Raw genomic sequence first — 27,030 nt, 5'->3', positions numbered from 1 at the left:
ATTTGCTCAGAGGAGACTTGCAGAAGAAAAGTCCTACACTACTGACTCAACAGGCACTTCACCAAATGGTACCAAATGGCTTCCAGAGTTTTTCAAAAAGAATATTTCAAGTTAACCCATTTAAGGGTCTTTCTGCATTTATGCACAGATACGGTAGTCCTTTGCACACTGTAATATGAGCTATATTAATTTAGGTGCAGGAGTTCTCAGTTCTTACAGAAAACTCAGGTTGTTCTGACTCTTTGTAAGGACTTTAGACTCATAAAGAGAATGGATATGCAGCTGTGTCCTGAAAAGTTTCTCCTGTGTACTTTCTGGTTTATAAGGCAATAATGGGTGAGCCTTCGTAGGTCCTCAGGTGAAAGGACCAATAGCAACATTAACCATCCTTATATAAATGAAAACCTAGAAAATCCATTTAAAAACCCCCAATCTCAACTCATCTTAATAAAACAAATATTAAAAGTGCATTTCTTCTCTGTTATTTTTACATTCTGGTTCACAAAAAATACATTCTAAAACATGACTATTAAATTAAAACAGTCACAAATAACATAGATTTAAAAATCCCTGCTATATCCTAGCTTCTAGTAGACAGAATTCCTAAGACAAATGAGTATCACTTATTCTCCTGTACATGATAAGAGTATCTGAATAAATTCACTGTTTGTCAAACAAAACATGAGGGAAGGGAACAGGAATTGCATATTACAACCTTCTCTTTCCAGTTAATTAAGACTCATGGGAAATGTCTAGCTCAATTGTCCTTAATGTTTGAAGGGGTTACATGGTAGAAATAACACCACTGAAAAAATGGGAATTTAAGAGTTGTATTTGCAAGAGGAGAGGAAAACAAATGACTACCCAGATTCTTGTGGACATCTCCTGCCTCAAAATCAGAATTTCTTGCTTGGTGGCCAGTCCTGACCATGTTTTACTTTCTATATACATTATGTACCATAAAATCAGTAAAATAAGGGAGTTAAGGTGGTGCAATTTTTTCCCAGGTGATGGGGGAGTGTTGTTAGGTTTGAATTTAGTTTGTTGTTTTTGTTTTTTTTTCTTTTGCATGATAACACCTGTAAAGACTACTTCAGCATAATATTAATTATTATTAATGACTTTGGGAGTTTTACTCAATTTCAAAGAGTAAGTTCAGCTCAGTTCAGCGAAAGGTGCACTGTCTTCATTAAATGTTGTGGCTGAATAAGGACTAAAAGCCATGTTAAAACTAAAAATAGAGAATTATGCAGGAGAGACTTCCCCAAAGCTGACTTGGTTCATTAGCATGTGAATAACCTCTTTTGCAGCCTTCACATCACTGAAGGCTGGGCATTCGCTTTCTTTACCCACAAAGCCTTCCTTTTGAAGGGAAATACACTACGTACCCAGATGGGGAGGCATTACCTGCTTTAAGTAATCCTGAGATTACTAACAGAAGGAGGCAGATTTTTGTCCTCCAAATGCACTTTTTCCCCAGTAAAGATGACTTCAACTTCCTGGTTGATTTTCAGGGGTCTTTTATGTGAAGGACAGTTCACTGCCCTTTCCAAACTGTTAAGGAAGGACTTTGCCTAAGGGGAGTACTCATGGACTGACACTTTCAGCTCAGCCTGAGGAATGTTACTTTCAATTTTTTATACAGCTGACAGAGAACATTTTCATATCCACTCTTTTCTGAATGTGTTTTCCTAGTGATCCATCATGAATATACACTAGCATTTGAAAAAGAGAATGCTTAATCTAATAGCACCACAGTGGTATGGTGTATTCTGGATATTACGAAACAATAACTGAAGCTCATTTGGTTTTGAATTCCAATTTATAGAAACATTTTTCCCAGGGTTGTGTAACATCACAAGAAATCCTCGGATATTCTGTTTCCTTCTCAGCTTACTGTTTCTGGAAAAGCGTAGGTATTTTTAAAGGTAAAATATTTGTGATTATTTTTTTCTTACCTTTAACTTTTTGGGAGTCTCTCTGTCTTGTAGCTAAACTTTTATTTCTTGAGATTTAACAGCTGAAGATATTTATGTTTGGAAAAGTGTATTCTGTGTGAAACATATGGATTTGTGAAGATAAAACAGCACAACTGGCAAAATCAGAATTGAATAGAGTGTTAAACTAAAGGATTTTGAAGAGTCATGCTGACAAACTTTGATGCAACAGGCCAAATTCCAGTTTTAGTTGTGGGAACTGAATTAATGTGGGAACTCCCTGCCCCTCTCCATCCACAACAGAATTTGCCTTCTTATGGCAATAAAACTGGGGATTCTGGTCTTCATTAGGTACATCTTTGTTGCATAGGGAGACCTTGAAATTACAGCTTTCATTTTTCTTATCCTCCTCTCTTTTTTTTCTAGCCTTTTTATTTGACTTTTTGGGTGTAGCTCTTCTCTGAGTTAGTCACCCTCAATTCCCTTCCCACCTAATGAAAAGAAATGGGTATTTCAAGGGTGTGATTCATCAGGGACTTTAAAATGTCTGACTGAGGTTTAGATGAATCAAGACTGAACTTAACTGGCCAGGACATTGTTGACTGTAGTGGGAATATGGAATTGCTGGTTGTGATGGAAGTGTCCAAATTCCAGACCGCCATTTGACCCACTGAAATCCAGCTTTTGTATTTTTCTCCATAGGAGATTAAATGCTGATATTGAAGAGACATTCCTCTGGCACTCTATGGAGTTTACTGAGGGTCTAATGACTTTTGAGCCTTCTGTGATTCAGGCTACCTGTCAGTTCAGGAACTGCATATGAATTTGCCTGAAATTTGCAGGTGGAAGTTTTCAGCCTATCTGAGAAGGTGAGACATTTATACTTTCTTGCTTTCAAAGGAGAACTTAATCTGGCTGTATTTTGCAAACTTCATAAATTCAGTTAGCAGAGTGCAGCCGGTGTGTCCCATTTCAGGTTCTCCAGCAGCTCTTTTTTCCTTTACTTTCCTTGTCTGTTCCTCACCCCATCAAGTTCACACAGATCTCCATCTCCTGTTTTCTTTGAAGAAAATTCCCATACCCTTGTTTCTTCCTGACTATGCCCATTAGGGACACACGACTGGTCAAGCAGTCTCACATTGACACCTTGGAAATCCTTAGCAACAAACCCACTTCCCTTCTACAGACCCTTAGTGGTGTCTGAGCCAGCTCTCCTCTTGCCTGAGGAATGGCTCAGCAATGGGAGGAAGTCAAATCCAAAGCTTCTTTATTTCTCCTCCATTGTATTCTCATCCTCCTGTGTCTCCCCAGCTCTCTGCTCCTTCTTGTTATTTGATAAGACCAACATTGCCTGTTTGATTTGCCTTCATTCACTTTCACCAGCCAGCATTCCAGTACTCTGGCATCCTGTAAATAGTACAGCTTGTGAGAGGACTGTGCAGCATGGTCCATGACCCTTCTCCAGCTCTTCTTGACCATGGGTTATTGTTAGTGCACTTTTCCTGAAGCAGACCCATCTGCCTATTCTAGGATGTGACAAGGTGGTTAACAGGATTATCTGACTTCCCACTGTTCCCATCTGAGCTGAATTCCCTCTTGCTTTTGCTTTTTGCAGGAAGAACTGGATGATTTCTGAGCACCCCATTCAATACCAGAACCATGAGTTTATGATCTTAAACTTGAAGTCTGGAGGTTGTGCCACACACACTTCTTGATTCTTTATGTCTGCTGCTTCTTTTCCTGCAAACACTGTTTCCAGAGTGTATCACACTGTTTTCTGAAGAAACAGCATCAGAAACAAAAAGCAGGCTTTGGAGACTGCACAGACACTGGATCACAGCAGAAAGCAAATAATCTCAGATTACCCCACACTAATAAATACATTATGATCAGCTAGAGAATTTTGTGGACACTCAAAACATGCACAGTACAAGCCACCACAAATCAACTTCCACCACTAAAGGAAAGCAGTCTTCCAGTCAAACACCCTGTGGGGAAATGTTCTTCTCATGCATGGCGTGTTTGCAGTGGTAATGTTTGAGTCAAGGACAACATGCAATTATCTTGGAAAAAAGCTATGCATTTTCGCATAATCTTTGATTAACCACAAAGTCCATGTAGATTATTAGGAGACTGTTTTGAGAAACAGGAGATGGGATCTTCTGGATCCAGCTTTTTTTTCTTTATAAGAAAATAAACTTAGTTCTGCGTTGTCATGTAGCTTCCTTCAGTCGATGACATCAGCAGAGAAGATGGCACAACCTAATTTTTCCATTGAAGATTTTTATTACAATACCATCCTAGTTTAATTATTGATGATTCAGAATAGCTCCACTGAAGGTAAGAGCATTAGTCTTGGTCAAGACCAGGAGAGAGAACTGAATTTAGCTCCCTCTTTCTGATAGTGAGCATTTCACAAGTAGCACAGATTTGTGGTAGGTCCTTCTTGTTTATTTTGTATGTGTGTCCATATATGTTTTGGGAGCCTGCAGTAATCTTGCTACAATCTGAAGTCCCAAAATACTGCAAGAAAAGGTGTCTTACACTGTCTCCAGTCTAGCCAACAATAAATAATTCATATGAATACCACAAGGAAGTTGATTTATGGTTTGATTTCTCAAACAAAGAGCTCAGGACAAAGTTCAGATAAGCAAAAAATCTTAGGGGTGCTTATCTGAAACAAACTGTTCTATCTCTGGGGTTTCACTCAAGACCAAAATTACCACAAGATAGAAAGCAGAGAAATTGAAAAAGGTATCTCATATGAAAGTACTGAAAGGGTTTAGAAACTGGCATGTTTCTTTTCAGGTCACCAGCACATTTCAAAAAACCTAATTAATTTTAGTGTGTTTAATTGTTGTCTGTTCCCATCCCTCTGGTTTTTAATTTCCCCTTTATACAGCTTATGAGCCAAAAGGTTTTTAAGACTGCAAGGTTAACCCTGAGTGCATGGAATGTATAAACCAACTTTTCAGCAGTAGGATTTATATGAGGGGGAGAATGCAGGATTTGCCAGGTGCAGACAGATGTAGATGATGCCTGCAGCGCTTTAATACCCTGATGATGGTAACTGTAAACCTGAGAATTCAGACAGTGAGAAGGGGCAAAGCACGGAACCAATCTGAGCCTTGCAGCATTCCTGAGTTGCGGGTGACAGAATGACAATTCTCCTCATGCTGTGCTTTGTTATCCTCTAATTCTGATTAGGCATAAGAGGAAAATAGTTCTTGTTTGTCCATGCAGCTGAGCTCTGCTTAGTTCTGCCTCAGCTAACCCAGGTGCTGTCAACTATTTTTAAACTGATTTAATTTTGTAGCCAAGAACAACCCATTGCTTTCCAAGGATAACAATGACTTGTTTGATTCTGAGTAATCTTGTGGCACATACGGGCATGAATTAACTGGAGTGAATTTAGTTGTGTTTGGTTGTTGTGCTGTAGAGCAAACCATGGGGAGTGATGGGTGACCTGCTGATCTGCTGCAGGGGATGAGAGGTTGAGAGAGCAGCTGGGCTGGAGATGGGACAAAACCACTGTGATTCTTAAAGATGGCTAGTATGGGAATATCATGACAACTTTTCCTAAAAACCTGTGCTTGAGGACCTGATTCCTGAAAGTGGTAATCAGTATGTCTTTAAATGCTTGTTCCTAAGTCACTGTATGTCATGATTTGCATGTACTTATCTGTATTAAATGTGTAGTAAAGTAGAGAAAAAAACAGAGAATATTATGACTTACTACAGGATAAGACATGTGGCATTTTGATCAAATTCCTAACAACACATTTGGGTGTGTTCATCCCAGGGATACCTTTATAATTAAGATGAAGCTTTGGATGCATCCAGCCAATAGCCAACTGGGCCATATGCCAGTTACCCATATTATTCTTCCACCTGAAACCACAGCACCTAAGGCTTAATAGCTTACCAGACAAAACAGGAAAAAGTAATCCTGGTTTTGCAAGAAGGTATTGAAAAATAGTTTCTCAGAAATTACCACATCTGTTCAGGAATTTAAAAACAGTCTATGCAGTGTTCTATACAGGGAGTGAAGAGTGGTGAAGTGGAAAGGCTTTAGTTCCATTTGTTTGATATGATCAATATAATTCACTTAGGGCTGTGCTTCCTGTGATTAATCCCATGATTCAGCACGAGTGACTGTAAAATTCTTTTGCTGTATGTCATAATCATGCACTTCATAGTACAAAAAACCTGAAATCATTTGATTGTGCTACCAACAGTAAGATGATGATAAATACAAATATAAAACTGAAAATTTAAAAAAAGTTGGAGAAAACCACTTTTGCTCAGTGTCCTTTAATATTTTTATTTTAATATAATTTTTAATTTTGTGACTGCACAACCTTTTTTCCATCCAATGCAAAGAACAGGCAGTTCTTATTTACTTAGCTGTTATTTCAGTGGTGGTTTTATTTCCCACTGTGTTTATTATTTATATTCTCTTAGGCTTTTCTATGTGCTCATAACTCTGAAACATGCAATTACTTTAGAAATACTGTTTAGGGTATCTTCAGAACTTCCCTGAGGCATCGTATATATTGTCCCTCTTTCCTATGCAAGGATATGAAACTTGGAAGGAGTAGGGTTAGAGGTACTTGCTATTTTCAGATGCCAGTTGGGAGTTATCTAGAACCTAAATTTTTTAATGTATAATGAAGCATTTCCTGTAATTGAGAGTTCCAGCTGATACTGTTATTGGGAATGCACAGACCTTTCCCCTCAGATACAACTCTTTAGTAGGCGTACTTGTATACAGCACCTAACAGACAACCAACACTGATTATTTTGATTTAAGAGATTGTATTGGACACTCCCAGCTGAGGCAAGGGTAAGAACTGGTCCCTACAACATCAGCTGCCTTGACTGGGTCCATCTTAGTGACAGCCAACTTGCAATTCTGACCAGGAGAAGGGTGATTTCCAAATGCTTTTTTTTCATTATGTGGCTATGTTGCATCGCTGGTGCAAGTCTTTGCTGTGCTCCAATTTATTTTGTTTTTTTAAAAAAAATTAAAATAATCAGATCAAAAAAGTTGTTTCTATCATTGTACTGACTTCCACATTAACTCTGATCAGAAGAAAATTTCAGAATTCATTTTCAGAGCATTTTTGCTGTTTAAGCCATTGACAAAAAAGCGGACAAAACTGTCAGCAAGGAATAACAGCAACAACAAGTGCTTTGCTGCTAGGTGTCATGAGCATTTGGGCAGTAGGAAAATAGTAAGACTTGAGGAGGGATTATGATCTCCTAACCACAGTGTTGTTCATCAGTGTTCAAGCTTTTGCCCAGACCCCACTGGTAATGGTATAACTCCACTAGGCAGCTAAACACCCAACAGCCTCTCATTCACACCCCCATCCCCTCCAGTGGGGTGGTGTAGAGAATCAGAAGAGTAAAATTATAAAAAAATCATTGGTTGAGACAAAAAAGATTTAATCTTTAAAAAAAGGAGGAAAAAGCCAACAAGGAGGAGGGGGGAGGGGGGAGAATAAAAATAAACACAAGAAAAACAAGTAGTGCAAAACAGAGAAATTGCCCACCCACCAACCAAGCAATGCCCATACAGTCCCTGAGAACCTGCAGCCACTGCCAACTTCCACCCGCAAGCTTTATACATTGAGCATGATGCCTTATGGAATATCCCCGTGGTCTGTATCCCCTCCCAACTCCTTGTGCACCCCCAGCCCACTCACAAATGGGGTGGATGAGGAACAGAAAAGGCCTTGATGCCGTGTAATCCCTGCGCAGTAATAATTAGTACATCTCTGTGTTATCAACACTGTTTCCAGCACAAATCTAAACCATACCAGCTACTATGAAGAAAATTAACTCCCTCAAACAAAAATATCACACCTTCCTCCTATTCTGTCCCTTTGCTACCTTTAGTTCTTACTACAAGCTCCCTTTGACTGTGTAATGTACCTTTCCTTCCATCTTCAAACAACTTCCAGTTCTCTGATGCATGTGACATCATGCAATCTCTGATGACCGTGACTTTTCCTTGCTATAATACTGGCTCCTGGACATCACTCTGTCCCAAAACACCTGCAAGTAATGGTCTTAACATCATATGTTCATTTAAAGTAATTAAAAGATCTTAGGGAATATTCTTTGTTTTCATCAAGCCTGAGCTGGAATACTGCAAAAAGAGCAGCCCAGACATCTGGCAGAGAACAAGAAATGATGAATGAGACAGACACGTGGACAGAGGAAGGTATTACATTCATATCAATGTGATTTATTTCTATTTTTCCTTTCAGTTTTGACTGCCACTGCAAATTATAAGGATGTTTCACAGCAATGAATAAACACAGTGCAGTGTTTCTTTTCCTTGTTTGGTGGACAAAAGTCTAATAATAGTATTTTCAGGGTGAGAGAGAGTTATCAAATCTGATCGTGATAACTGCCTAGAGTAAAAGACCCAAGCAATAGTGTATCAGAGTATTAAAGAAAGGCAGAATCACAAGGGAATCACAATGTGGCCTCCTATTTCTTTATCATATATACTCATGGGAATCTGATGCCATGTAAGACACTCAGCCAGGTGGTGAGAGACGGTATCTCAAATTTTCTGTCTTACCTGGGAAACTGACTTGGTGGTAGGAAGACCAGGCAGGGACTAGGAAATCCATTCTTTTGGTTCCTCCTTTGTTGGAAACATCTGTGACTTCTGCAAACTCCAGTGTGTTCCAGCTCATTCCTACCTCTCCTGCCCATGAACGACTTGTTGTATGTCCCTCACCCATATGGATATGTTTGGGAATTAATGTTATTAAAGATTAGAAAGCATTATGCTGATACTGCAGCCATAGAGATCTCACAAGACAGGCAGGGCTTTGGATTATGGGATTTCTCAAGGTTCCTTCCAACTTTAAATCCACATGATTTCAACATTTGCAATACTCATATTACATGGTGGTTAAAATCTGATAGTAGATATCTGATAGTATACTTTTAACATGTAGAGACGTATAAAAAGCTATCTTTTGGTTTCAGTGGGAGGTGTGACTGGATTTAACTTACTTTTCCAGATGAAATAGTAAATCCATTTCCTCCTTTATTTGACTTCCAGAACTTGGATTTGAGGGTGTATCTTTCCTGGGGCACAAATAACATAATAACTGAAGTGAGAGGTTCTGGGATTCTCTTTGTACACGACTATAAAATATATAGCAATAGATGGAGTTTCAGTTGCTATAAGATAAAAATAACAGAAGCCTGAACTCAGGTCTTGAAAGGAATTTACAATATTTTCAGGTCAATTTTAAGTTTCGTGATTGCATATTTAATTAAAGTTTTGATAACTTCATCTGGAGGGGTTATGGCTTGATAAATGAGTGGAACAAAGACACAGAGGATTTCAGGCCAAAATTTGGCGGCTGTTTAATAACTGTAGGGATGACTGGAGACTACTTCCTGTGAAAAAATGTTCTACATGAGATATAAATGGATGAAGCAGAAAGAACAACAGAATCTGGGGTTTTTCAGTTCTTGGCATGGAAGGTGAATTGGATAGAATGAGAGATTTCTGAACACCTTATCTGAACTTTGAGAAGCTTGCCCAATTTCCAAGTATTTTGAAAACATTTTTTTCTCAGATTCTTAATTTTTCATGACTTTTTATATCAGTACAATAAACAGTAAATGACTGATGATTGAAATAATAATCAAAATAATCTTACTACATGGAGCAAGAACAAAACTTATGCTTATATTAAGATATGGAACAAATGAAAAAAGTAACCATGAGAGTCAGATGAATATTAGATCTCACCCACTATTCTGCTTCAGTATCTGATTTTCCCTGTGTAAATATGAACTCATTACCTTACCCTCAGAGAAAGATTTTATTGTTAACGTACCTGGAAGCAATTCTTATCTTTAATGTACTAAGTTTCAGCATCAATACCAGTACAGCCACATGTCGGTCTTTCTATCTAACAAACAGAAGTTTTCTCTTTTTAAGATCTATAGCAGTTGTGAAAACACACAGCATGCAATGTAGCATAGGAAGAAAGTGTGGGGCCTTTATAAAGTAATTGACTTGGCTAAGCTGGAATAAGTATATTGTGTGGCACTGCACCCACTGAAATTTAGCTTCAAAAGAATTGAAAATCCAGATGTGGCCATAGCTACTTCTCTTTCACAAAAAAAATTTAAAAAATTAAAAATCTGCCCCTCAGGGCAGAAATGAGCCCTGAAACACTTTGAAGTCAAATGTCTCAAGCAGGTACTTGATTTTAGATTGGAACCAGAAAAAGGATACCACAGACAGCGATGTTACAGAGTCCCATAAAGTTATAACAGACATACAGCATTGTAGTTACCTGCTTTTAGTATATAAAGCAATAATGACCTAAATGTGTTCTGAGGAAGATTAATAGCTAAAGTGGAGCAGGAGCTTTCAAACAGTCTGAAAGATTGATTATTAAAACTAGGTTTTACTGAAAAAAATCTCATACTGAATGAAATGTGCCTCCTATGCAAAGGACCAGTACAAGGTCTAGGCATCTTTTAAGTCTTTAAATCTCTACTGCAGAGCATGATTGTTTCTTAAGGGTTCCACAGACTTTCAGAACAAGGGTAAGCTTTATGAGAGGTGGACAGACCAGTCTTTAACAGTACTGCAGAGAGCAGCAAGTAGTGTGAGAGGTAGCGATCTGTTCTCAGACCAGTATTTCTAGAACATGAGCCTAATTTGCAGTGCAGTGCAGGAAATCTGCTCTGTCCTGGCTTTTCAGCATAGTGAAATTAATATCTTTGCATTTTCTAAGGGAGCAGCCAGGAAAGTGAAAACACTATGCACCAGCTATACTGTCAATTTCAACAAGAAAAACAAAACACAGAATAGGAAGTGAATATTATTTCTTGCTCATTGCTTTCATCACAGACCATATCTATAATGCAGAAAAATTCAGAGAAAGCACCACTCTCCACTATACAGATCAGAGTGAAGTACACTACCAGGAGACCACGCGGATACTATAGTGAAGAAGCTTGAAATAGTGGCCTGTCTAGTACAAACACTCTGAGAATAAGAAAGAACAAGAGAGCCTATTTTATGAGACATCAGCTTCTTCTACATCATTTGATATTCTAGTCTTACAGGGTGAAGAAAATAAAGCAATATACAGCTTTACAAAATCATAGCCCTCACTGTGGATCATCTTATCTGTCTAGGAGATCATTTCTAAACTACATTTGCCCTTTCTATATCATCTTGAATCCTTCCTTTCCTCTTCAGTAATGCCTAGTTTATTACAAAAAAATGGAACACAGGAGATTATTTGCTGGTTGTGGGTTTTTTTGTTTGGTTTTTTTTTGTTTGTTTTGGCTTGGTTGGTTGGTTTTTTATTCCTGCATTGGACAATATTCATAGTTGCCATTGATTTTATCTTGGATGCACACAGAAGGTTTCACAACTCAAGCGAAATAAAAAACTCTTAGCAGAGAGATCCTGATGGATCTTAAGAAAGCTTACCATAAAGAAAACAGGTAGGTCAGATTCAGGGTTGAACAGACTGAGTATCTATAAACCAGTTTTGGGCTTTCAGTTGCAAAGCCCCATTTTACTGGCAGAGGAGTTGAAAGTGTCCTGAGAGGACGCAGAGAAATTCTTCAGCAAAGGACTTCTGGGAAACCTTTTGATATTATGTGACTTCTTACATACTTTGAGAAAGTCATACCTGTTTTTCATTTTTACTGTGTTTAGGGATATAGGGTAATGTATAACTTGTTTGTACATAAACATTATTATGATTTTTCCTAAACCTGTAAGATCCTGAACTTCAGTTAACCACTTGGCTCTGGATGGAAAAAAAAAAAACATCACAGGTAAAAGCAATGGACCACATGAAAATTAATACCAACAGAAGTAGTTAATTGGAATGTGGTAAATTGGGCTCCAACTGTATCACAGAAAAGGGGATTTTCTGCAGCTGAATAACCACAGATGAGACAATATAACTGCAAGGCTTCCTTGACGTCTGTGTAGACTGAAAATATAACACCTTCATATATGCTGGTAGGTCACAGTACAGGTAAAGAGAGGCTATTAAGGGTGCCCACATTATTAATTTACATTTGGAGGTCAAAAACTTGTGCAGGCAGACAGACAGACTTCTGTGGGCAGACTATGGAAAGGGCTAGGGTGTACATGGTCAATTAGGGCATGTGTGTCATTTTAAGGACACGACTAGAATATAACATCCATGCAGCCAGCATGCTCAATCACACATAAAAGTCAGTGCAGTGTGGTGGCAAGAGGCACACTTCTTCTGAACTTGAAACTTCTAAACCTGAAGTTAGAAGAGCAGCCAGCATATTGGTCCTTCTCCTGTAAGACTCAACTGAAGAGACTCAGTGTGACATTTTTTAACAGCCTGAGCCCTGGAGCAGAGTCTGTTCAGTCTAGTTATTCTGAAAAACAAGATTTTCCCCCCACTGTTCTGTTGCTTGTATTTTAACTTTGGCCAAAAACAAAAAGTACAAGAGTTTGGGGCCTGTGCTTTCTTTTGTTGTGAAATGTTTATTTAAAACAAAAATAGTAGGTTTTATCTTTTCCCACCATCTATTTTCCCATTTGGGTTGGTTTGAGTTTTATGGGGTGATTGCATTGGTGCATGTTCATTCAAACTTGTTCACATCTCTAATTTTCCATTAGACTTTGGAGACATCAATCTTGTGTCCTCAAGCTGAATCTATGCATTCATGGTAGCTGATCATGCAAAATGGGTAATTGTAATCCACAAACCTTGTTTGTGTATGCAATTGCTCATTTTGTAGATGTAGATTTTGCCTGGCTCACCTCCAATACCAATGCTAGAAATCTCAATTTTTTTCAAATTTTAATAATGATTATATTATTTTTAAAATTCACAGTTAAAGGTTAATAAATTAATTTATTGATTTACTTTGAGTAGCTTATTTGGGTTATTCTGTATCTTCTTTTCTTGTAACCCATATCCAAAACACAGTTACAAGGTTGAAAAAACTCTGTATATTTTCTCAGTTGTGTTCAACAGGCCAGATCTATAAGATCACTGTAAAATGAACAAAATACACTCCTGTCAAAAGACACAACAGATATAGGTGTTTTGTGCTTGTATCATGATAAACAGACTTGTGATCAATAATAAGAACACAGGGTGAAATAGCCATTTAATATTATTGCTCTCTTAAAGTAGAGAAGCTCTCTCTAAGAAGGCTGGAAACACCAAAACAAAGGGAAGAGCATGAGTACTCCAAATAATTCCCGATTTTGACTTTGCAACCAGGTTTTTCACAAAACGAAATAGTGCCCTCTGCCGTTCTCTTTCTCGTTTTCCCTCGAGTAAAGGGATTTCCACAAAACAACAGCGGCTTTCATTGCACTTCTGTAATTCAAGCCTTCTTGCAGTGTTTAGAGTAACGCAGTCACATGCTTTCTGTAGCCCAGGTATCAGACATGCAATACGTCTTCGTTTTTGTCCCTTAAAGCCCAGAGCTCTCTCCAAGGACACACACTATTCATCTCATCTTCCTGAAGTTGAGGCAGGGTCCCTGACAGATGGGCAAGTACACCATGGCTTGATCAGTGCTGTTTGTTTGCATCTGCATCTCCCTGAATTCTCTCAGGGGAATTATTCCTGGAAAGAAAACACTTCACTGTCACTATTTTTTACAGAAGACCAGTGTTTTTACACTGCACTGCATATTTTCTTATTACTTTGCACATTACCTACCTTTATCTTCTAGTGCTGGCTGTGTCAGCTGAGTAACAAAGATATGAGTGACTGGAGTCATTACCAGAATTACCATTTTTGGAGGAAAATATCTCTAACTGCCAACAGAAAACCACAGTTAAAGCTGTCATTATTTATCAGTCACTCTGGAGTTGACCCCAAATGTGTGACTTATATTTCCGGTAAGTATCTGCCAGAACATAAATACAGGCTCTGCATTAAGGTATCTATTGACATGTCATAAATGACTAGTTATGGCCAGGGTGTCCCATTGCTACTATGAGACACAGATTGACATTTTGTGGCTTGATCCACCTGGGTGACCATTTTCAAGATTAACCCCTTGATGGAAATTCTGACCAACTAATTCTGGAGCTAATTTACCTTCTCTTTTATTAGACCAGCTGTGTGGTATCAGACTGAATCTGTAAATAACATGAAAGAATCCAGATTTTTCCTTTCTTATCTGTCAATGTGACATTATCTTGGCCATGACTTTTACTCAGCTACAAGATACCATAAAAATAAATAGGTTAAGGGATAAAAAACCTGCAAATGTCTGAAAATATTTCAGGAGTTGCCAGTCTCTCCTGTGCCATGTCACAGAGATCCCAACAAGTTGCCATGACTTCTGTTTTGCCTCAAACCTGGCCGAAGTGAGCTGGTGCCCAGCAGAGCCCACCCTCAAGGCTGTCCAGCACCCACTGGCCTTGTCTCTGCCTATGCTTTCCCCATTTGAAAGAGCATTGCTGTCCCTCCACAGACATCTACTGCCTCACCAGAGTTCCCTATCTCTCTGTTTCACTCTCTGATCTCATCCTTTCAGGTTATCCCTGCTTTGCTTTAAGCTAATGCCACCCACTCCTATTGTCGACATCTGCTGCCGTCCTGTCTGTGGGCTGCTGCCAGCCATCCTGTTGTGCTTCTTCCACAACCGATGGTCCCAGCCCCTCGGGTGGGGGTCCAGGAAGCAGAAAGCAAACAAGCAGGCCAACATCAAAGCAGCCCTCGGCAGCAGCAGCCCTCTGCCCCCACCCCCAATTTCCCCTTCCCATCTGCTGACAATGAAAGAAGCTTCCTCCAAGGAAAGCAAGGGCTGCTGAGCTTTACCCCCCATGGCACTCTCTGAGCCCCTGTTTTGTCTTCCTTTCCTCTCAAGGAAAACTGAAGGAATAGCAAGGCTGAAGACATCTTGTTGGAAAAGCAGGGCCAAGCCAAGGACAACCCTAGGACACTCTATCAAAAATCATGGCAGTAAAAGTTGCTGCTCAGATGCTAATTGTGACAATGCACCAAAAATACAGCCTTATGGAAGCCTATGGAAGGTGACTGCCTGGCAAGACAACAGGCAGCTCCAAGAGGCCCCTGCATCAACTCGTGGTCTGGCCTGGCTGAGAGCTAGGAAACACGTTCTGCCCTAGGCTAGAGAATTCAACACACTCAGGAATATTTCCAGGCACTGTGGCAAACCAATACAGAGTATCCTACAACTCATGTTGAAGATCATAAATTTTCCAGGATCCAAAGCCGCTTGGAGGCAAGAAAGTGGAATGCTGAATATGGTCCCTCAAATGTTCTCACTCCTGAGCTGTGTGGGGGGGTATTTCTGGGCACCACTAGTCTTCCCAGGCCACAGCTGTGGTAGGGATTGTTTTAACAATCTAACTGTCCAGGTAAACTGACTGGGAGCATCTCACAGCTTGTTTAATTTATTAATGCAGAGGTGGCTAATGCTTCTAGACCTCAGGTCTCTTGTTAGCCTTGGCTTGGTATCCTCCCCAGGAACAGACTAAACAAAGCATCCAGTCACAGCAGATGTTCTTGTATTTGCTAATTGCTTTTTAATAGAGTAGTCTTTTTTCATGTAAGAATATTATGTGTAATCATAGTGTTGTATGAGTACATGTGCATATACAAAGGAATTCGGACTCTAATTTCCCAACCTCTAGGACGAGTCCTTCTGGCTGAGAGATTGTTCCACCTGAAGAAGAGAAGGCTCCAGAGAGATCTTATAGCAGCCTTCTGGTATCTAAAGGGGGCCTACAAGAAAGCTGTAAAGGGACTTTTTACAAGGGCATATAGTGATAGGAGATGGGATAATGGTTTTAAACTAAAAGAGGGTAGGTTTAGATTAGGTATTGGGATGAAATTCTTTACTGTGAGGATGGTAGGGCACTAGATCAGGTTACCCAGAGTGGTTTTGGATGTCCCGTCCCGGGAATTGTTCAAGGCCAGATTGGATGGGACTTTGAACACAGTGGTCTAGTGAAAGGTGTCCCTGTCCATGACAGGGGGGTTGTAACCAGATGATCTTTAAGGTCCCTTCCAACCCAAACCGTTCTACAATTCTGATTCTCCAGTTCTCCAGGTTAAGCAGAAATGGTGGGAATTTCACTGTAAGGAAAGAAAATAATTTGCAATGCAATAGAAATGGTCAAGAGAGAAGAAAGCAATATAATATGACAGGTAAAATCCTTGTGTCCTCCTTCCTGCTGCCTATATAATTTCTGCATTTTGCTTTAAGCAACTGCTACTGTAAACACTGAGCTATTGTGTAAAACAGAACAGCCTGACTACATCACACCATACTTTACAGGAAAAGGGGCAAAATGTGGTTGGAACTCTCAAGAGTGGAGAGGCATTCCTATGCAGCTTTCAGGATGCTTCTGCTTATTGGGATTTTAATACATTCTCTCTTAAGTGTCTGGTGGGCATGTGCCTGCCTGCTTTGGATGGCAAACTAAATGCTGTCTGCTTTGAACCCACTGGGCATCACTGGAGTTTGTGTGAATTCTATAGGAAGATAGGTTCGGGTTTAATTTCTATAATGTTGCTTTAGTCCTTATTAAGTGCTCAGTTGTAAAGCATTACAACCAGGTAGATCCTCTGTGGATCTAGCCTGCAACAGAGAAGATGAAATGTTGGCCTTGTTTAATATGGGAATGGTGCCAATTTATTTTCATTTAATGAGATTATAATCTGGCCTCCCATCTTTTCATGGCCCTAGCATACTGCGTATTGCAAATTTCACTCATTAGGCTTCAATAAACATCAAATTAGTAAACAATTTCTACTTTAAAAGAATAACACTGATTTGCAACCCAGCTCATGGCTTTAATCTCTATTTACTGGGCACTTCTTCAAGCCTACAAGTCTATAATAAAGTAAATGTAAAGAAAGAAAAATGAAATTTCAAGAGAAACAAAATGAGAGGTGCTATAAAAGAGATCCTATAAAATATCCTATGTTTTAGTGGTAGCTTTTCTCTCTCAAATACATAAATAAATGAATAAACCCACTCCTTCTTTTTGCTAAGATTATATGATATGGCACACATGATTTAAGGCAGAATTTCTGGGGTTGCAAGCAAAAGTTTGGCTGTCAGTCCTTGAAACAGAAACGTGCAACAGTGTTCAGTGATAACCTCAGAGGCAAAAAGAGAGAGGACTTTTCTCTCCTTAGTTCTCCACTGTGAATCTTTTCATAAATCATCCTCAGCCAGTGGTATAGCAAGAACCACTTGAGTGGGCAAGCTCCAAGTGTTAATTTCAGACATATACCAATTTCATTGATATTTTCACCTGGTGATACTTCTTATAGACAGGCTGGAATCTCACATAGAAGCCCAAGACAAAGCATGACCAACCCATCTCAGCATGACTGAAGGCTGAGTATATCAGACAAAACAGGAAGTTGGGTTATGGGTCCTATTCCATGGGCTATGCTTCACCCCCAAGGCTAATACCCATAGGTGAGGGCTACTTTCTAGCTTCCTCATTTTTTAATTGATCTTGACAGCTTTCTAAAAGTTTTGGTTTAATCCCATTGCAGAAGGAACAAAACCAGTGTCTCAAAAAATCAATAAATATTTCTTTTTGAAATAGGATCCTTGTTCCAGGGCAGCCTCCAGAAATCGGCTTCTGAATGTGATACAAACTTATTCAATCAAAGTGTGCCAACAAGAGTTATGGCTAGAGGTAAGGCTGGAAGTCAGGCAAAATGGGATTTCCCTTCAAATTTACGTAAAGTCTGCAGGGAATCAGTTCCCCCTCACATTTTTAAGTCCTTCTGAGACTGGTCTATTTGAAGAAAACAACAACAAACAAGCCCCAAACTGTGTATTTCTTATAGGGAAGAAGAGACATAAGTTATACAGGCATCAGGGGGTCTCTTTAGGATGCATGTCAGTATTTTATCTTTCAGTAATTCAATGGAAAAGATAAAAACTGCAATACAAATGGACACATAAGGTCAGCCAGAGGCACATGGTGGACCATAGCCTAAATATAATTTTTCTCCATAGGGTTTTAATTCGCTAAATCAGCAGAGGTAGCTGGGCTCAGCCTAACAATAAATAAGCTCATTCTGCCATCTACTGGCTCTTTGATATCAAGGTGGTAAAAATCTGGTTAATTATAAATGCAATAAAAATGAATCAGAATATGCCTCAAAATACTCCCAAATTACATAAGAATGATCAATAAAAAGTAAACAAGATACCCAGGATTGTTCTTAGTGTGTCAACATGTTTTGTTTTGTTATATCATTAACAAAATGATAATTCAATCTTATTTATTTCAAGTGTCACTTGACATTTTTATTTACAGTAGACTTGGGAAAAGAAATCAGTTTGGTTGTGTTAAAATATTTGGGTCTGAAAAAAAGGGTGGTGGGTTTTTTCCTCTCTTACAATTTTATGGTCCAGCTACCAAACTTCTAACCCCTTTAACATTAAAACACTCTCCTCCCAATATTCCCTAGATATTATCCATGACTTCTAGTAATTTCTGATTTATTTTTCAGGTTACAAGTTGTACTTGTTTCTTTAACAGAAGTTTTTCTGCAAAATGTCGTAACACTTTCTTAGCTCACTGTCATGGATAATGATGCTCTTAGACTTACTTTTAAATAAAGAGTAACTTTTCTATTTAGGTTTTTATGGGTTTTTACACAAGATGAATGTAGGTCAATGCAAGACAGGGTCTCTGATCTAATGTGGAGCAGTTCTAGCTACCCCTGCCCTCAGAGCCAGATTGCAGTCTTGTTCCCTTGACAGAAAAGTCTTTTACATTAGCCTGGAACAGTTTGGGAAATTTTTGGCAGTGTATGGTAGTATTTTTGCTGATGCAAACCATCAAAGATGGCTTTGGTCCATAGTAGTTCTCTTCTGACAGACACACAAAACTTGTGGGTTGAAGGTCTGAGGTTTAGTGTAATATTTACTGGTGAATGCTTACTGAAATCAAATCACTGATATACTGTAGCAATAATTTAAGATGCTAAACGTAAAGTTCCAAAAACTGCAGATATCAGTTCTGGATTTAAGATTTAAGATTCTGGATTTAAGATTAAGTCCAAACACAATCTAAGATTAAGTTCTGGATTTAAGAGACCCTCTGATGCATGTATAACCTACGTCTCTTCTTCCGTATGAGAAATATGTGGGACCACCCATCTTTCTGGCAGTGATTTTACTCCAGAGCCTGTGTAAGCACAACTGTCCATATAAGAGTAGCAAGTAGGAGATTTAGTAGGACTGGCTTACACTGGGTGGAATCCTGTGCACCAAGCTTTTGTCAGATCAGCAGCCATTTCCTCATAGTGGGGGAGCTACTGGGGTGCTTTCTGAAAGAAACTGCTAGGAGCTTCCCCAAACTGCTCTTGATGCTGGCCAGGACTGAGCCCATCACTGTGACAGTGATAACATCTCTGGGACAACATAGTTAAGAAACTGGGGAGGGAGGGAAGACCCCTACACAAGAGCAATTGAAGACAGAGAAGGGGGGAGTGAGAATATGCGGTAGAAAAAACTCTGCAGACACCCAGGTCAAGGAAGGAGGGGGAGAAGGTGCTCCAGGTGCTGGAGCAGAGATTCCCCTGCAGCCCATGGTGTAGACCATGGTGGGGCAGTTGTGCCCCTGGCACCCATGGAGGTTCACAGAGGGGCACCTCCACCTGCAGCCCCTGGAGGACCTCACACCAGAGCACATGGATGCCCAAAGGAGGCTGTGACCCTGTGGAAGCCTGTGCTGGAGCAGGACTTCTGGTAGGATTTGTGACCCCAGGGGGGATCCACACTGGAGCAGTTTGTTAAGACCTGCAGCCCATGGAGAAGCTCATGTAGGACTGTCTGCCATGGGAGGAACCCCACACTGGAGCAGGGGAAGAGTGGGAGGAGTCCTTCTCCTGAGGAGGAAGGACAACTTCCGATGAAGGGACCACAACCCCCATTTCCCACTCTGTTGTGCTGTTGGGAGGAGGAAGTAGAGAAAATTTGGAGTGGAGTTGAGCCTGGGATGAAGGGAAGGGTGGGGGAAACGTGCTTCTAAGATTTATTTCCCATTATTGTACTCTAATTTGGTTTGTAAAAAAATAATATTTTTCTCAAGTCTGAAGGTAACTGGTGAGTGATCCCTCCCTGTCCTTATCTTGATCTATGTTAGAGTGGCTTTGGTGGGCAGCTGGTATCTTGCCAGGGTGAGCCCTCCAGAGTGGGGAACAACCTGGATAGAGAGGAAAGAAATGTATTCATCAGTATTCTGAAGCTGCATGCAATGCAATGATACACTAGGCTGGGACTACAGGCAAAGGTCCCTCCTCACATATCCCTGGTACACTGAAGGTCCTGGAGGACTTCAAACAGATTGTTCTGGGACTTGTCACATATGATCTAACAAATACTTGGCCTCAGAGGATTCAGTCTGAAAGGCTTCCTCTTATCATGTATCTCAAGTCTTCCCTCAACAGGAACCTCAGCACAGAATTCAACCGCAGGAAAACAAACATGAATGTTCACCATAAGAAACAGTGAAGAGAAATTGCATGCATGTGTGGGGAAAAAAACCTTTAAAGAATTCCAGAAAAAGCTAGTGCTGAAATGTAAGGCCCTAAATTCCATTCCGTTGAAGCTGGATTTACAATTTCTTTCTTAATCCCTAAAATAACACTAACCTCGGTGGTTGAGGATTATTCTACTCAAATACAGACATCAATCACACAATTCAGGCTGAAAATTGCCAGGGGAAAAAAAAGCCATTTCATCAGATCTGCATGTGATGTGAGTGCCCTCTGCAAGGGAAGTATTGAATCTCTTTTTTCCACCTGTTAACTAAAATACACTAGACCTAGACAGTGTCTGCCCACCATCACTATAATACCCACAAGCAGATCTTGATATGACCTCCTGGAGTACCTTATATATAAATAGCCTTGAATGTATCATTCTAACTTTACAGCCTTATGAATTAAACAAATCTGGATAAGATAGTTTCAGGACAGCTAGCCTGTTTCAGCTTATTTTATTTTATTTTATTTTATTATCATGTCCCCAGCAAAAAATATATATGACAATATATTGTCATTTTCCTCCCCTCTGAATAACATTTGTCTCAAAAAGAAAACATGAGATTATAAAAATTAGCAGAGAAAAAACGAAGCTTGTATCAACTCAGGCCAGTGGAGAGGGTTACTCTGACAATAATATTTGTATTCTCATCACACGCAGAACAGAGTTGTAAGGTGACATCTATTTAGCATGCTTCATTAGAACAAGGAAAGACAAGACCTTTCCAATATGCTGAGTGCAGAGTGCCTTCACCCAACGCTGTCAGCTCCTGGGGGGATCCAGACAACCTGCAGATGGAGCTGGACCAACTGGTGTTTTCAACCCTGAGCCTAGACAATGAGAAGAGATGAAAGAGGAGACCACTGCAAGGGACAGAGAGATTGCAACCATTTGCAGCAGCTGGTTTGGGAGTAGGCTGTGCTGCTTCAATTGGTCTCCAGGAAAGCTTTCTGGAATGGAGCAGAGAGTGGCAGCAATACACCAAGTCTGTCATCTGTGTTACTTTAATGTGTCATGTGTGATTTTGAGGAAGGCTAAAATGCAAACCAGGGACGTTGGGCTTGATATATGATACATTAACACAAGAATTTCTCCTATGACATGATTTGTACAATTCTAAAACAGCCTTGGGAATGGTGCAAAAGGCAAGCAGGGTAATTTAATCTGAAGAGAACATGACAAGCAATGAGCATGCACTAAGGTTACAGAAAAGGGTTAACCACAAAATCAGCCGAAAGAGAAAACTTCCTTTTTAATTACAGACTTACACATGACAGTGCACATACACTATTACACTGATTTTTGTAACCATTTCAAACTTGCTAACCAAAATTTTAACTTTGCCTTTACAGGAAGTGAATTTATTTTCTTTTTCAAATTGATTCCATGTGAAAAGTGAGTACAGGCAGCTCTAGAAAACACAATGTATATTTTTCAGTATCAATATTGATGAACAAGGCAGCCAGAGCCCTTTCTACAGCAGAATTTGATTGTCTCCATGCTGCTAAATACTTTCAGTCTCTCTCCAAACAAGGCTGGATGCATGAAAATGGCTATTGGAAATGGTCCATAGCTCATATCCACCACCAGCTCTCTGGGAACTGCTTCTTACTGTGACTCAGAGCCAAGACGGAGATTACTCTGATAGTTCAAGTACTGATAATCCAATTAGCCAAGAAGCTCCCTCACACTGCTTAATTAACTACAAGAGGCTGTGTCCTGAGAATTCCCAAATCCACAATCTGTACTACTATTCTGAAACTTTTTGAGGTCACCACTATTAAGTAAAAGATTAGTAATTCCAGGAGTATGGGTTTATTTTCTACCAGTCTCCTGTGGATAGAGGTAGATGCATCTCCTGATGGTTGTTATCCTCTAGCCTTCTTCCAGGTCACAGGAAATGAAGGCAGCAACCAGCCAGCACTTCAGGAATCTCCCTTTTGTCACAGCATGTCCCTGTCTTTTAAACACTACACTATTCAATCAGTGATGTTGCTCCCACGAGATTATTTTTCACAGAAAGAATACTCATCATCATAAGCTTGAATGAAAATGGGCAAGGCCTACAGAATCACATGAACCAGAGAAAACTGAGTGCAGAAGTCTTCTCAAGTATTAGCCAGTGAACATGAATAGGAAGCATCACTGCTCTTAGAAATAAGATCCATTAGGTAGTCACAATGGGATTATGAGACATTTCCTGCGATCAGTATTTTTGTGTATAAAGAGCAGTAGCATTCCAGCCAAAGTGTCCATGTGAGTGGATCTGATGCCTAGGCTTATTTTCAGTCACCTCAAGGAACTGGCTTGTAAAAGCTCCATGGCACACAAACTGTCAATAGGGACATAAATGGCTTGCTGACTGTGACTGGCTGGGGCAGATGGCTCAGCAGAGACCTCATGAAAATGAGATTGCATTATGTGTCAATGTCATCTACTTCAAAGACATATCTGAAGAAGGATCCAAAACTTCAAGGGCTTCCTAGAAGAGAATCCAAACTTCTCAAATCTAATGACCACAGGCTGATGTCATATAGTCTTGAAAAAGTTTCCAAGTCCTACTGGATCAGAAATTATTGGTATCAGATATAATGAGGTACTTCTTTTTAAAAGTTGAACTGAAATAAAAGGATAAAGAGAGGAAGAAAAACAATAAAGAAATTAACTGAATATTTTTAACTGCAGGGGAGGTTTAGTCTCAGTTTGAGGACATGGTTTCATTTAGCTTTAAAGAATTTTTCAGACAAATCTAATGAGAAGAGAATTTTTATTGCTGGCATTTGCACAGAAATCTTGTAGTATTTAACCATCAGGCAATTGTTTTCTCATCTGGTTTGTATTTGGGATTTGAGGAGGGGCACATACAGCCTCTGCTGGTGGTGGTTTATATTGTAAAATCTTCCTCAGTCCCTATATTTAGAAGCAACTTCCATCAGCTTGTTTTAAGTACTTTCTAGTATGCACTGGTATCAAGGACAAGCTGGGGAACATTTGAGAGCTACTTCACCTGTGTACTGAACATAAGGAAACACCTGTAGCAGTACACAGAAAGATGGGTGTTGTAACACAAGCCCTTTGAAAACCCACAGTACTTTCTTTCACTGCTACAAAATGCCTGAAGTAGGAATCCATTGACTCTGACCAGTTTGCAGAATTAAGCAAGGTTTTGGGGTTACTAAAGAGATATAAAGCTGTTGCTCAACTAAATCCCCTCACTACATTTTAACCAGGAACAATTTTTGTACCTACCTGAACTCACCAATGTCTTTAAGAAAATTCTGGATTGTATATGTAACTAGATGGCCAAAATATTTTGCATGGAAATTCATATTGTCTTCCTACACACTTCATAACCACTTTAAAGGTAGTAAGTGAGCACACATGGCATGTCTCTCTTCACCCCTGCCTGGTATAACACGTGTCTTGATATGGCACTTCAGTTTTGTATTTTGGAGATATAAAAGTAAATTATCAAACCTATCTATAATGGATGTAAAGCCTCCACCAGATGGTGCCAAAAGTCCATTATAGTGGTCTCAATGGGCCCTACACAGGCATTTAGGGGGATCAGCAGAGCTTCTCTTTACTGTGCAAACACAAGTATGCATATTCCTTCAAAAAAATGAACTTTTGAGGAAAAAAATGAACAGTATAAAAAAATTGTACACATTAGCAGAACAAAGTTATCAAAATTAAAGATAGTGCCTGAAATAGGCAGTCTGAATGAGACATGCAGGACTGAGCCTCAATATGTGACATATTACAATGATATGAGTGATATATCTGATACACAAATGCAGCATAGAAGCTGATTTTAACCTTTCAATCTGTATTTTAATTATTATGGTAATTTCAATATTTTCAAGTTAACACTGTAGTAGGTTTTTTCTATTTTTTTTTTAAATTTCTATATCTACCTTTGTTTCAGGGTCCGATAATTTTTTTCAGTTCCTCTAGTGTAAAATTGAAATTATTCCATTCAGCTTAACAGAGCTGAAACTGATATGTCCCAGAATGAGATCAGATTTGGGACCAGGCTGCCAAATCTGTACACTGAAGATTGTTAGATAATGAAGATATTAGGAAAAAAAAATAAGGTTAACAGATTAGTCATTAAGAGCAAGAAGGAAAACTAAGCATGAACTACTGATATGTGTGGTTGCTCTCAAACTTTTCAGATGAAGTCCTCCCCTCTTTACTGTCTTCTTTTCTGTGAAGTGGATGAAACACCTCAATAGGACTTCTGTCTCTTGCAGCCCCCTTTCATTTTTCAGCCTTCCCTGTGCATGAAAACTCCACAGCTTTGTGTGCCACAACATAACCCTGGGCATCCTTCTTCACTGCAAGGTACTTCTGTCCTGAAGTCCCAGACTCAGAAGCTGATACTTCACTTACCAAGAAATTCAGGCATCAAGAAAAATTAATTTTCACCATTATTCAACCCAAAAGAGTCTGGACAATTATTCAAATACATCACCCAAATTGTTGGTTTTTCTCAGACTTCAGAGTAAAAATAAAAAAGACACATATAATTGCAAAACTTTCCTTATATCAGCTCATGCACTAATGCACTAGACACATGCAACCCTCCTGCTCCAGCTCTGCTGGCTGAAGACGTTGTAATATTGTTACTAATCTAATGTCAGCTGCACAGCTTCACTTGAAATCACACCTGCAAATCTGCCCATCAAGCATCAAGGATGATGACTCTCTGATCTGCTTCAGTCCAAGTAAGCCAGCTGGCAGAGATACTACATTGAAATAGCTTCAGAAATTCTGGCTTATCTTGACTGGAAAAAGCTAGGGAACACTTATAAGAGTGACTTTGTTTGAACAGCAGAAGACATGGCAGGGATACTGATGAGCAGTTTTAAGTGGTCTGACAGAGTGGCTTCAGAGTTGCAATTAGGAAAAGACATGAGAGACATGGAACTTGCAAAGCTCATTGAACAAATACATGTTAATCCAAGGGGGAAAAAACAAGTCTCTTATACAAAAAAATAGTCCAATATTTATTAGTCCTACTAATAAAAAAATATATTTCACTCTTATACTGAGGTTTCAGAGTTCAGAGTAGATGTTTTCTTTCTGTGCCCTTTCCTGAACTCATAGCACAAGCAAAAGAGTCAGGTTTCCACTTTCTCAGGACCAGTCAAGGAGGAGTTTCCAAAGACTTAACAAAACTGAAGCCACTTGGCCGCCATATATCAGCCCAAAGTGCCGACAAAAATAAGTCTTTTTCAGTCAAAAAGAGTAGTTTCAAAGTTTGGATTAAGTAGGAAGTAGATTTTCTCAAGTTGGAGAAGACACACCTCTAAGATAATTAGTTGTCATATGGAAATTGGTAGCAGATCTTTCATGAATAGTTTAATTTAGGGATTATAATTGATTTAAAATGATTTATTATTATTTTTATTTTAAAGGAGCTAGACCACAGTACTGGCTTCTATAGTTCTACCCCTGATCTTGGGAGGTAGTTTTTCATTTCAGGAGACTTTCAGGGTTACAAATACATATACATTTAACACAAAATTAGGGCAATCTTGGTGAGTCGTTAAGGGATGAGGAAAGACAGTCATCACAACTTCTAGAGACTGATTCCAATTAAAGCTCCATGAATGTTTCCAGAATCAGTTCAAACTGAGTTCAAGCACACTTTTTAATAATAACTAATAAGAATTTTTTGGGGGGCAGTTGAGCTACAGCTAGATCCGGACAACAGGTAATCGTATTTTTCGAGATGACCAGTGCAGAATAGAGCACATGTGAGTGGAAATTATATTTTTCTTTTTATCGATGCTGCATTTCAGAATCCCTAGTGATCAAAAGCTTTGTGAATTTGATGATTAAATAGGGACTCAGGTCCTTTGTGGAAAAAAGCTTTAATGAAAAAGGAGTAGGATACAGGCTGAGCACTTACTCAGATTGGTCTAGAAAAACGTAATGGCTACAGAGGTTTCTCTTGGACAGTATTTAGTAAAATTTTGAGATACTGAACTTGGGAGCTGTTGAAGATGAATCAAGGAAAGGCTTTGAATTGAGAAGGGTAAATATGAAATCTATACTGAGATTACTACCTGAAACAGTCCAAATGATATTGTAACATCTATATGGACTTTCTCAGTTACCTTTCTTGTTTATGGGAAAGAAGGTGAATTTACAGGCAAACTCAATTTTAAGGAGCTTGTGATATTAAAATTAATTTCCTGCAGATGAGAAACTATTGTAGTTCTCATACTGTAGAAGAAAAAGTGAAGTTGAGAGGAAAAGACAGGAAACCATGTCAAATTCCCTAAAATGACTGAGCAAAGCCAGGGTAAATCCATGTATGAGGTCAGAATTTTGATGTGGATACTGAGAGCTGGATACAAAGAGTTTCAGAGCTCAGGGGGATGGTATTGTGAATCTCAGTTAGGGTCCTTGCTATCGCAAACACAGAGGGACAGCTTGTCACCTAGTCCAGGTCAGTGTGTTTTTTGCTGGATGGATAGACACTGGAAAAAATAAT

The sequence above is a fragment of the Corvus brachyrhynchos genome, unplaced genomic scaffold, assembly GCF_000691975.1.
Source record: "Corvus brachyrhynchos isolate BGI_N302 unplaced genomic scaffold, ASM69197v1 scaffold70, whole genome shotgun sequence".
In the NCBI taxonomy this organism is placed as follows: Eukaryota; Metazoa; Chordata; class Aves; order Passeriformes; family Corvidae; genus Corvus; species Corvus brachyrhynchos.
The sequence above is the reverse complement of the archived record's forward strand: the minus strand, read 5'-3'. Positions refer to the sequence as shown.